This window comes from Equus przewalskii, chromosome 6, assembly GCF_037783145.1.
Source record: "Equus przewalskii isolate Varuska chromosome 6, EquPr2, whole genome shotgun sequence".
Lineage (NCBI taxonomy): Eukaryota > Metazoa > Chordata > Mammalia > Perissodactyla > Equidae > Equus > Equus przewalskii.
The window spans coordinates 22,375,526-22,388,285 of record NC_091836.1 but is presented as its reverse complement, the minus strand read 5'-3'; the positions used below and the strand labels follow the sequence as shown (position 1 = coordinate 22,388,285).

General features: G+C 43.0%; 1 pseudogene; it reads left to right on the top strand.

Moving 5' to 3' along the window:
• The first annotated feature begins 1,256 nt into the window (after positions 1 to 1,256).
• LOC139084049 (Y-box-binding protein 1 pseudogene) lies at positions 1,257 to 2,666 on the top strand (annotated as a pseudogene).
• Positions 2,667 to 12,760: the final 10,094 nt, after the last annotated feature.

Sequence of the window (12,760 nt, the reverse complement as noted above, 5' to 3'; positions counted from 1 at the left end):
TGCTATATAGTATTCCACTGATGCCCATAGTTTATCTGTTCATTCTACAGTTGAAGGGTTTTGGGGTTATTTCCAATTTGGCCTACCGTAAGCAATGCTCTGCAAATATTGCAGTAGGTGTTTCCTGGTGCACACGGACATACTTTTTTTACAACAATGTAGTCTGCTACTCCTAGGGATCGCTAAGACTTTTTCAGGGGTTCGTGAGGTCAAAATTTTTCATAAGACATTATGTGCTTTTTTCATTGAGTTTACTTTCGTGCTAATGGTGCAAAAACAATGGTGGCAAAACTAGTAGTGCCTTAACATGAATCAAGGCAGTGGCACCAGACCGAACCAGTAGTCATTGTATTATTCACCACAATGTACTGCAGTTTAAAAACTGCTTGCTCCATTATTAATGTCATTTATTAAGCAGGAAAAATGATTAATTGTATTAAATCTTGACCCTTGAGTACATGTTTTTTTTTTTTAATATTCTGTGTAGCATCAAAAAAAATCTAGTACCTAGGAAATATTTAAGAAGGGCAAGACTTTTCCAAGGAAAATTCTGTAACTTCATTGAAGAATATTGAATAAGACTTAAATAGATGAAGAAATATGCCCCATTCATAGATTAGGAGTCTCAACACTGTAAATATGTTAATCTCCCAGTTTATTTGAAGAGTCAATGCACAGAGATAGCTGACTTTGTTTTACATTTTTGCAAAACTCTGTAATGTTTGGCTTAATGGAAGAGAACTTAATTCCTAGGTAGTTGATATATATTTTTTTTCAATGTCTGCCTCCTTTTTTTTTTGAGGAAGATTAGCCCTGAGCTAACATCTGCCACCAATCCTCCTTTTTGCTGAGGAAGACTGGCTCTGAGCTAACATCCGTGCCCATCTTCCTCTACTTTATATGTGGGACACCTGCCACAGCATGGCTTGACAAGTGGTGTGTAGGTCCGCACCTGGGGTCCAGACTGGGCCGCCAAAGCAAAATGTACGAACTTAACCACTGTGCCACCAGCCCGGACCCAGTAGTTGATGCTATTTATTTATTTATTTATTTTTAAAGATTTTATTTTTTCCTTTTTCTTCCCAAAGCCCCCCGGTACATAGTTGTATATTCTTCGTTGTGGGTCCTTCTAGTTGTGGCATGTGAGACGCTGCCTCAGCATGGTCTGATGAGCAGTGCCATGTCCGCACCCAGGATTCAAACCAACGAAACACTGGGCCGCCTGCAGCGGAGCGCGCAAACTTAGCCACTCGGCCATGGGGCTAGCCCCAGTTGATGCTATTTTTGATGCCATTATGAAAGGTGTCTTTCATAAATTTCATTTTCTGTTAGTGGCTGACATACAAAAGTATCATTTAAAAAATATTAGTTTTGTATCCAGCAAACCAACGCTAATAGTTTAATTGTAGATTCTTCTGGATTTTCCAGGTGCACAATAATTTCACCAGTGAATAGTGACAGTTTTATTTCTTCATTTACAATCTTTGTAGCTTGTATCTATTTTTCTTGCCTTAAAGCACTGGAGAGGATCTCTAGGACAATGTTGGACAGTAATTGTTATACCAGACATCCTTGTCTTAGTCAACGTTTTATAACTATTCTTTACCACTTTAAGAAAGCTCCCTCTCAGAGAACCCTGAGCAGCCCCACTGCCTCTGCCAACCTAGTTACCATGACACCCAGAAGGAGCCACAGCCTCCACAGCCAGCCCCAGGCACCATCACTGCAACCACAAGCAGCAAGGCTGAGACCCAGCACCCTGCTGCTCCCACCCTTGGCACTGCCCACACCAAGCCTGATGCCACCTGCAGCGGCCTACAGAGCTGCAGCCAGGGTGCCCTCACCTCTGCAGTGTCAAGAAAGTCCTCACAAGGAAAGTTTCGGGAACAGTAAAATGGCTGAATGTAAGAAACGGATATGATTTCATCAATAGGAATGACACCAAGGAAGATGTATTTATTTGCCTACCAGACTGCCGTAGATAACCCCAGGAGCTATCTTCACAGCGTAGGAGATGGACTGTGGAGTTCGATATTATTGAGGATAACCAGGTGTGGAGTCAGCAAACATTACAGAACCTGCTGGAGTTCCAGTGCAAGAAGTCAATACACAGCAAACCGGAACCAAGATTGACTACCCACACAGCAGGGGTGCTCCAAGCAATTACAACAGAATGACCAGAGCAGTGAGAGTGGGAGAAAGAATGAGGGATTGGACAGTGCTCCCGAAGGCCAGGCCCAACAGTGCCAGCCCCACCACAGGCCACAGTGCCTACCCTACTACCTGCAGAGACTCTCTGGGCATCGACCACAATATTCCAACCCTCCTGTGCAGGGAGATGGGATAGAGGGGGCTGACAACCAGGGTTCAGGAGAGCAAGGTAGACCAGTGGGACAGAACATGTATCAGGGTTAGAGGCCACCATTCCGCAGGGGCCTTCCTCGCCAAAGACAGCTCAGAGAGGACAGCAGTGAAGAAGATAAGGAAAACCAAGGAGAGGAGACTCAAGGTCAGCAGCCGCCTCCACACTGGTACCGCCGCAACTTCAATTACCGATGCAGTAGCCCAGAAAATCCTCAACCACGAGACAGCAAAGAGACAAAGCAGCAGATCCACCAGCTGAGAATTCGTCAGCTCCCGAGGCTGAGCAGAGCGGGGCTGAGTAACTGGTGCTTACCATCTCCACCACCGTCGGGTTTAGTCATCCAACAAGAAGAGATGAACATGAAATTCCAGCAATAAGAAATGAGGAAAAGACTGGAGCTGAAGACCTTAAATGCTTGATTTTTGTCTGTTGACCAGATAACTAGAACTATCTGCAATGTTTATACAGCTTGGGGTTTTTGTTATTTATATGGAAAGATGTCTCTCTTTGGTAATGACAAACTTTTTTCAAAGCTTGGTTTTTCTCAATACATCTTTAAAGGTTTTTAAATTGTTTTATGCCTAGTCAAGTGGAGATTTTTAAGAGTCTCATTTTAAATTTGTAATAAAAGTTTACAATTTGATTTTTTCAAAAGAGTCCACAAACTGCAAGCACCCGTTAATAAAGGTCTTAAATAATAATAATAAAAGAAAGCATTCTCTCTGTTTCTATTCAGCTAAATGATTTTTCCTTAAAATTATAAATGAATGTTGCATTTTATCAAGATTTTTTCCACATCGATTGTGATAGTCGCATGATTTTTCTCCTTATCCTATTAATAAGGTAAATTACCTTGGCTGATTTTTCTAATGTGGACTCAGCCTTGCATTTCTGTATCACATCCAACTTATTCATGATCTATATCTTTCTATAAATTGTTGGATTCAATTTCTAAAATTTTTTTTGAAAATTTTTGCATATGTGTTCATGAGTGAGACTTGCCTATAATTTTCCTTTCTTTCAATATTTCTGTCAGGCTTTGGTATCAAGGTTATACTTAAGTTGGGTTCTCTTATTTTTTTATTCCTCATGATTGTATAAAGATTCAAGTAATTCTTCCATTAATTGCTGATAGACTCACTGGTGAAACCATCTTGACTTAGAGTTTGCATTCAGCAATACGTATTTTTCTTTACTACTCATTCAATTTCTTTAATGCTTACATAGAATTATTCAGTTTTTCTCCATAATTTATTTATTTGAATTCTATTGATGGAAATGTCAATGGCTTTCAGTTTTTGCTATTACAAAGGATGCTGCAATGAACACATTTATACAAGTATTTTGCAATTTTGTGTGTATCTTTACATTTTTAACATATTTTTATCAGATCAAGTCTTACAAGAGAAGTTGCTGCATCACAAAGTATGAACTTTTTTTTTTTTTTTTTTGCAGGGGAAGATTAGCCTTAGTCTAACATCTCTTGCCAATCTTCCTCCTTTCCCCCCAACAAAACCCCAGTATATAGTTGTATATAGTTGTAAGTTCTTCTGGTTCTTCTATGTGAGCTGCTGCCACAACATGGCTACTGATAGACAAGTGGTGGTGTTCTGCACCCGGGAACTGAACCTGGACCGCCAAAGCAGAGTGCGCCAAACTTTAACCACTAGACCATCAGGGCTGGCTCAAGTATGAACATTTTTAGACATCTTTGTCTTAATATCAGACCATTTCTTTCCTGAAGAAGCAGCATTGGATAGAGAAATGGACTCTGTATTAATTATGTGGGTAAGAAATTAGCCCAAAACTTGATGGCTTAAAACAACAATAAACATTTATTATCCGCATAGTTTCTGAGGATCATAAATTTAGAAATGGCTTAGCTGGGTGATTCTGACTTGAGCTCTCTCATGAGGCGGTCATCAAGATGTTAGCCAGGGCTGTGTCTCAAGGCTCAACTGATGCGGGAGGATCCACTTCAAGATGGCTCACTCGTGTGGCTGGCGAGTTGGTGCCAGTCTTCGAAAGAAGGCCGCAGTTTCTCCCTCAGTGTGGGCTCTCCACAGGCTGCTTGAATATTGTCACAACACGGTGGTTGAGTTCTCCAGAACAAGATGAGTGACAGAGAGAGAAAGAGAGCAATGCCTTTTGAACTGGCTTTGGAAATTACACACCATCACTTCTGCTACATTCTATTCCTTAGAAACAAGCCACTGATCCTGGCCCACAGTGAAGGGAAGAGGAATTAGACTCCTCTTTCTGAATGAACAAGTGTCAAAGAAATTGTGAGCATATTTTAAAACCATCTCAGCCTCCCTCTAAGCCTTGTTTAAATGGATTGATCTCCTTGGTATAAGCCTTCACCAAAAACACGTTTCTGAGGGGAAGTTCTCAGTGTGTTGAAGTCACTGAGGAAAATGAGATCAGCTGGTAAGAGTGTGGAACCGGGGCTACAAGCTGCCGAGTACCTGTTGTCCTTAGTGTCCAGTGTCCTTAGTGTCCTGGCTGCTATCCAGGCTCAAGATTTATGTCTTAATTATGTAAATGGAGTGATTATGCCATCAGGGGCTCTGGTAAGCTAATTACTAAACAAGAAATCAATGCCGCTGAAGTCAAAACTAATGAATCCCAAGGGTCCCAACACTCTGGCTGTAATTGCAATATTGAGGATCTTATTTCAAGACACTGTGCCGGAGAGCTTGGAGGGGAGAGGGAAGAAGCCTTCTTATCTAGGCTTCCTTTCCTCATTGATGCTAGGGGCTGGAAACAATCCCTAGCCACCCCTGTCCCATTTCATGGCCACCTCTGCACTTACCCCATCAGCCTGTGAAAGCTCAGGCTCTGGGAAGTGACCATATGGACTATTGTGGCCAGTTACAGGGGGATGGAGGGACTTCAACCAGAGCATCAACTCAATTAGATGTGACATTTGCGTTTGGAGGATGGAGGCAGGTGAGAGGGTTTCACTAGGGTCCCTTTCTCCACAACTCTCTGCTTTTCATGAGATGTCTGATTCCCCCTGACAACAGACAAGACTGGACAGAGAGGTCTCTTGACTCTAAAGACCCTGGAGGCATGAGAGCGCCTACTCTCCTTGTTGTCCACCCTTCCCCCTCCCCCACTCTGACATCACAGGGCTCTGGGCTCTGTCTCTCTTGCTTTCTGTGGCTATTTTTCCTTTAATTCCAAATTGCCTAGTCTTGCCCTCAGCTTTTATCCAGTGCTACTACAAGAAATAGCCATGTGCAATCTGGTTTTGCAATTATAAAAATACTGTTGAGGACCATGACTGGTACATCTACAACAAGATGGTGAGGGGGATTTATCCGGTGTCCCGGAATTGTGACTAAAGTCCAAACTAAAGCAGTGGACAAGAGGCACTGAGAAACCCTGCATTCTATAGAGAGCTGCTCAGGAGCAGAGCCAGCGCATCCTGGCAATATGACAATGCGGTTTGAAAACCATACATTGCCGAACCAGCTTTCCATCTTCAACCCACACTCCATCCTGACCCTTGTTCCTCCACCCTTTTTTATAGAAGGACAGGACTGGGGAATAAGGGGAGATGGCACCAGAGCAGCCAACCTTACAGTGTTCATGATGATGGACAGTTCCCTTTTCTTCCCGTAGGAAGACATACATACAAAGACCACTGGCTACTTCTGGTCTAGAGATTTCTGTAAGAGGCCTATAAAATGGCCCATGCCAGCAGAGGGAGAAGGGACTGTAGAGAGCCTGGGAAGGAAGGACTGGAGGTACCCCATCCCAGTTCCCCTTAGACCCTGGAGAACACAGAGGAAGCCCACAGCCTTTCCTGTGGTCCCACCTAAAGAAGCATGGAATGAGAAGGGTCAGGAGCTATGAGCTGCCCAGGTGGTTGCCACAAGTGAGGAGAGTCTCCACTCAGAGAAGACTGGGAGCCATAGCCCAGATTGAGGGGGACTTTGCCACCTCTTTTCTGAGTGGGTCCTTGTGTGAGAGGAGACCCAGGTTGAATGGAGCATTGCTCCAAATTATCATCCTACCTTCCACGTGGAGACTACCACTTCAGCACTAGCCTCACATGGTCCAGACTGAACCAGGCCAAGATCCAACATGCCTCCTCACCACCACTGGCCCTCAGCCATGCTGAGATGCCTCCCACCTCCCTGTCCCTCTTTCCTGCCCCTAAGCCTGGAAAGCTAGACCCAGAAGCGAGAGGAGGAGCAGAAGTAAAAGAAGAGACTATGTTTCTAGCTCCTTCCACCTTCGGTCCCTAGAGCCACAATCTTCCTGGGGCTTATGGTGGGGAGGAAAAGCTTTGAATCAGATATGGATTTGGAGTTTTAAGCTGACTGGACTGAGTTTTTAATAACTGAAAGTGACAAGAACATTCACTTTCTGCCCAAAGTATCATTAAGTGATGGGGGAAAGGGATTCAACAGAACACAGCAGAAAGCAGTGACTGGAAAAAATTAACTTTTGTGTTTATACCCCACTGAGTTGAGGCTCTTCAATAACTCACTACACTTCGTTCCAGTCAATGCTCTCTAAAGAAAGGCCCATGGAGGGAAATTATTCTCAGAATTTTTTGCAAGGCTGTCCAGGACGTGAGGAAATGAGCACATTCACACACTGTGGGAGTTAAGGTAAATTGTGAAGTTCTTTTGTGAAGCCTAAAAAGTGTGTATCTTTGACCCAGCAGTTTTTTATTCTTAGGAGTAGATTTAGTTATTGTTCAACAGATTTTCTGGAGTACCAATTATGTGCCAAGCACTGTTCCGGGTATGTTGACCAAGACAGACATGATCCATGATCTGTGTCCTCATGGACATTACAACTTGGTGAAGGGGAGAGGCGGGGAAACAGGGTATTACAATACAGCTCAAGTCCTGCTCTAGCAGAGTGAAGGGCAGGTGATGGTGGCCACCGTGAGAGGAACGTCTGACCCAGTCTGTGCTGCTGATGGTGATGGCGGGGTGTCAGGGGAAGATCATCTGAGTAAATGATGTCTAAGAGAGGAATAGGGGTAGCTAGGTACGGGATCGCAGGCACAGGAAGAATGTTCTAGACAGTAGGAAGAGTATGTGCAAAAGCACAGAGGCAAAGAGAACATGGCATGCTTAAGGGACCCAAAGAAATTCAGTTTGGCCAGAAAGCAAAGCAAGAGTGAGGGGATTAGGAGGGAGGCAAGGGAACCTAAGGAAATGATTCTGAGCGCACGTAAAGACTCACCAAAGAATCATTTGTGACTATGATATCTGAAGCTCGGAGACAACTTAGATGTCAAACAATAGGTTCCTGGTGACACCAGCACAATAGAACACTACACAGCTATTAAATGATGCCGTGGAAGAAGATTTATTGACACAAAAATATGTTTGATGTTATATTGGCAAATAAAAAATCATGATATAAAATAGTTTATATAGTATGTGATTTTTTTTTTTTTTGGTTAGTGCCCATTGAGTCAATTCCAACTCCTAACAACTCTGTGTACAGCAGAGCGGAACCCTGCTGGTCTTTTTGTGTGTGTGTGTGTGTCATCCTCTCATCTTCAGGTGCCATATCAGATAATGCTCTGCTGCTATTCATTGGGTTTTCATGGCCCATGTTTTTGGAAATAAGTGGCCAGGTCTTCTTCTTAGTTTGTGTAGTCTGGAAGCTCCACTGAAACCTGTCCACCGTGGGTGATATTTGAAACATTGTTGGTATTTGAAATACTGGTGGCATAGCTTTCAGCATCACAGCAACACATAGCTGCTATAGTTTGACAACCAAAAGACAGGTGTTTGGTGTCTTTCCCTGACCAGGAAATGAACCTGGGCTTCAGTGGTGAGAGCGCCATATTTTAACCACTAGACCACAGGGCTGGCTATGTATAGTATGGTCTTATTTTTATTTTAAAAATTATACGAAGATTTTGGCAAAAATATGTATCAACAAGTTAATATTTATCTCTAGGTGCCGGGATTTGGGGTGAATTTTATTCTTTCCTTTTGCTCAACTGTAGTTTCTACTGTCATTTATCTGTGTGCAAGTACCGCTTGAGTAATAAAGGAGTGAAACTTGTAAGAGAGAAAATCACCAAAATGTAAACTTAAAATATTTAGTGTCAGGAAAATCTTAGCCTCTCTTTTAAGCATGAAGAAATTATTCAAAACTGAGAAGAGGAAGTTGGTGTAAATGCAACTGACATGGAATATCAACTTTAACACTTATGGGCTTCAGCAAATTCTGCATGCTCATTCAGACTGTCCACCCACATGCATGCTGCCATTCCCAGCCACATGCACGAGTAGCTGGGCCCCAGGAAGCACCAGCTTCTCATCGATGTCTCCAGTTCTGGCTCCACCTCCTTCTTGGCTTTTGTATAATAAAGCTATGTTCTCTAGTTTCATCTCAGATGCTTCTTTTTATTTTTTTAAACAGCTTTATTGAAGTATAATGGATATACAAAACACTGCACGTGTTAAATGTGTTGATGAGTTTGGACACATGCATATATCTGTGAAACCATCCACCACAATCAAGGTAATAGACATAGCCATCACCTCCAAAAGTTTCCTTGTGACTCTTTGTGGTTTATAGTGTGTGTGTGTGTGTGTGTGTGTGTTTGGTAAGAGTACTTAACATGAGATCTACCCTCTTAATAAAATTTTAAGTCACAAGACAGTACTGTTAGCTATAGGTACTACATTATACAGCAGATCTCTAGAATTTATTTATCGTGCTTTACTGAAACTTTGTACCCACCAAAGGATTTGCAAGCAGATAAGTCTATAACTTTACACTAAAGTTGATTCAAGGCCTTATGAATTCCAGGGAGTCGCACAGCTTTGTCCAGGAAATAGGCATCTTCTGCTGGTCCTACTAGGGTGGCCCACTTGCACACACACATCTAGCATTATGAATATATATCAATGTCTTAGGGAGGCTTGTACAGTTGAGGGTAGAGAAGCTTGTGATGTACTTTCTTTTCTTTGGTAACAATCCTTGTGTTAGTTATCAGGTTTCCTTTTTGCCCTGGATGCCTATAATCAGAAACTCTTGATGCTCAAATATTAGGGTGACAGAAGAGCTCTTCAGAGTCAGCACTTTGAGTTCAATCTGATCCTTGGATAGGGCGCTTCTCCAGCCATGTGGCCCCTCTGTCTAAAGTAGACCAATCTCTTCTCTGTCCCTTGAAAGGAGCATGTGGTCCCCTTTGCCGTTCTGGTGTCTATGCTGGTCCTCTCACAAAGAATTCTTTCTTTATACCACTTTTGGTCTACCCGCATGCTACTGATCAGCCCAGCTCACTTCTCACCTTTGTGAAGGACTCCTCAATGCTACAATTTACACGTGTCCAACCCTATGAGCTTCATGGAAAGAGCACAGACTTTGCCACTGGAAGCCCTAAGATCCAGTTGTAACTTTACCATTTACTAGTTGAGTGATCTTGGGAAATTTACTAATCTTTAAGAAATTCAGTGTTTTTCACTGAGATATTGTGAGGATTACAAGATGCTATATTTTAGGGCCCTCAAATTACCAAATACTACACATATTCAACAAGAATTTATTAAGCACCAATCATGCAACCGACATTAGACTAGACATTACTCAAATGCTAGTTTTGTTCTAACATTCAGTAGTCAACAATAGTCTTCTGAGGAATTTATCAAATAGCATTCTGCTTTGTGCTTCTAATGTTTCACCTGTGAATGTCTAGTTAATTCTATTGTATTTTGCATGTTAATTCCTTCATATTATCAAATATTTATAAAATCCCTACTACGAGCCTAGTGAGGATAAAACGGTGAACAAGAACGTGACCTCCTGCAGTCATGTGGATACAAAGGGGAGATTTTGAAGGCTTTAAGCAAGGCTGTTTTAATGGGATTGATGTCTTTAAAAATATCATGTTTTTTCCAATTAGTGGAACTTTCTTCCTTTCTTTTCCTAGCCAGTCCTTCCATTCTTTGTTTCTGAAATTTGATGTTACCTCCTCCGGGGATATTCCCGGACCTCCTCGTCTGGGTTTGTGCCCTCCCATGTGCACTCTTCATATCCCTGAACAGCTCTCATCACATTGGGTTGCAATAGTCTGGTTGCCCGTCTATACGCCCCTAGGCCATGAGCTTTATAAGGCAACAGAGCTCATGCATCCCTTTCAAATTGGTGTCCCCAGTGTCCAGCCAGAGCACAGAGCAGGCACTCAGTAAGTATTTGCTGAAAAAATGGTGACCCTGGTAAGAGCAGTTTCAGAGAAGTAGTGGGAACAAAACCAGACTACAGTAAGATGAAGCAAGAATGAGAGATGAGTCCTGGAGACAGTGAGAAGAGGTGCTTCTTCCAAGAATCTTACTTGAGAAGAGTTTGGATGAGATGGGCAATAGCTAGAACAGGACATAGGGGACACTGAGGGTTTGTTTTGTAAGATGGGAGAGATTTAAACATATTTTAATGTTGATGAGAAAGATCTGTAAGGAAGGAGATTAAGATATTGGAGATTAATATAAGGAGACTGTATTAGTCAAGTATTATAGCAATAATTTTACATAATAAACAACCCCCAATCTCAGTGGCTTATGGTAAGAATGAACATTTATCTGACTCACTTATGTGTCTGCAGGTTGGCTCTGCATTGTGTTGCAGGTTTGTGTATCTGGGTCTGCTCCTTGTGCTTCCATCCTCCTTGGACCAATGAGCTAGCCAGGCCATGTTCTTCTCATGGTTTTGGCAGATGCTGAAGAGGGATGATCAGAAATGTGCAAGGTCTTTTAAGACTGTGGCTCAGAACAGGCACATTATCACTTTTGCTCACATTCCACTGTCCAAAATATGTCATATGGCAATCTCAATCTCAACATCAATAGGGCAGGGAAAAAATACTCTGCCCACAGTGAGCCATGGCAAAGATGGGAAGCAAGAAAGAATTGTAAGCTAATGATAGAGAAGTATGCATGGCCAAGAGAGAGAGAGAGAGAGAGAGAGACAGAGATAGAGAGATGGAGAAAGAGAGAGAAAGAAAAGATGGAAATAATTGATGAGGTGGATAACTTGAGGATTGAGGATGGCAAGAGAATAAAATATTGGCATATTGGCAATAGAGTGGTTCAAATGAAAAACCATGGAGTCCAGACTAGACAGAGAAGAACGAAAAGAAAGTGGAGGCTGATATGGTGAGTGAGTACGGGAATCAAGGGATGCTGATGAGGCTGAAGTTGAAATGGAGTACAAGGAACTGAGCAAGAGATGGTTAGACAAGACGTCAGAGAGTAAGGCCTTTGAATTTAAAATTTTTGCAGTGGAGCAGTTCAAACTGCTGACCAGACTCAGGCTGTGGCTATGAATAGGAGAGATAAGGTGAAGGTAACTAGAGCTGAGGCGATCGAAGCCCTGGGAGGCCCAGGGCTTGGATGGGTGGTCATGCAGACAATGCAATCACCCAGGGTTACAGCACAGTAAAGCAGCAGCGGGGGCTGGAGGAGACTGTGAGGCAGGATGTCACTGGGGGACCTGGAGAAGACGGGGATAAAGAGGAGTAGGGATACAGGCCTCAGGGAGGCAGGGCCTTACACAGAAGTAGTGGCGAAATTTCTGAAAGCAGTGTCAGGCGGCATGTAGGATGTCATCCCCAGCTGCTGACATCCCCAGCTGCTGACAGAAATATTTCTGGGTTGTGGAAGAAAGAGTAATTCTTCATTGAGGAGCCTGTAGGGGAAGCAACATTCTCGGGGAAGAGCCGAGTTTCAGTTAAGCTGGAAAGAGAAGGGCCCTTGGGGTGAAGAGATTGAGGGAACAGGAAGGTTTGTTCCTTGCAGAGTTGGTTCTGCAGGGAACCATGGGATCTCGCACAGTGGTGGAGGAAGCCCGAGGGAGTGCGAGAGGAGAGGTATGCCAAGGGGAAAGACAGCACAGCGTGGATGTGAGGCATGGCTGGGTCAGTTGGGGAAGGAGAGTGCCAGGTGTTTCTGGAAGGAGGGCATCTACAGCCGAGACAGTTAGTTTCTAGGACTCTCACCATGTGGGAAAAACAATAGTTGTCAGGGATGAGCAGCCCTAACTCACTAGAAAAGCACAAGGCCCTTAGAAAATGCTTAATAAAACGAATAAATGTCAAAGAAAATACTGGAAACATGAGCCACTTTCTCTATTAGAAAGGGCCATGGCTCTAATCTTGGTCCAAGCAAGGGAAAGGGCCAATAGTCTGTGATGCTACAGTAACCTGACCCCCATTGCTTCCAAAGCTTGAGAATTATCTGCCCAGAAATTTCAAAACCTCTGGTTATGGGTTTTGATTTCTCACTAATCTTTATGGGGCTTACCTTGATAATTAAATTACATATAATATTTACCAGGTCACCTCCTCCAATTAAGATGATAATTAGCTTCCATGTTGTACCAGGTATTTACCAGCCTCTGTATGGA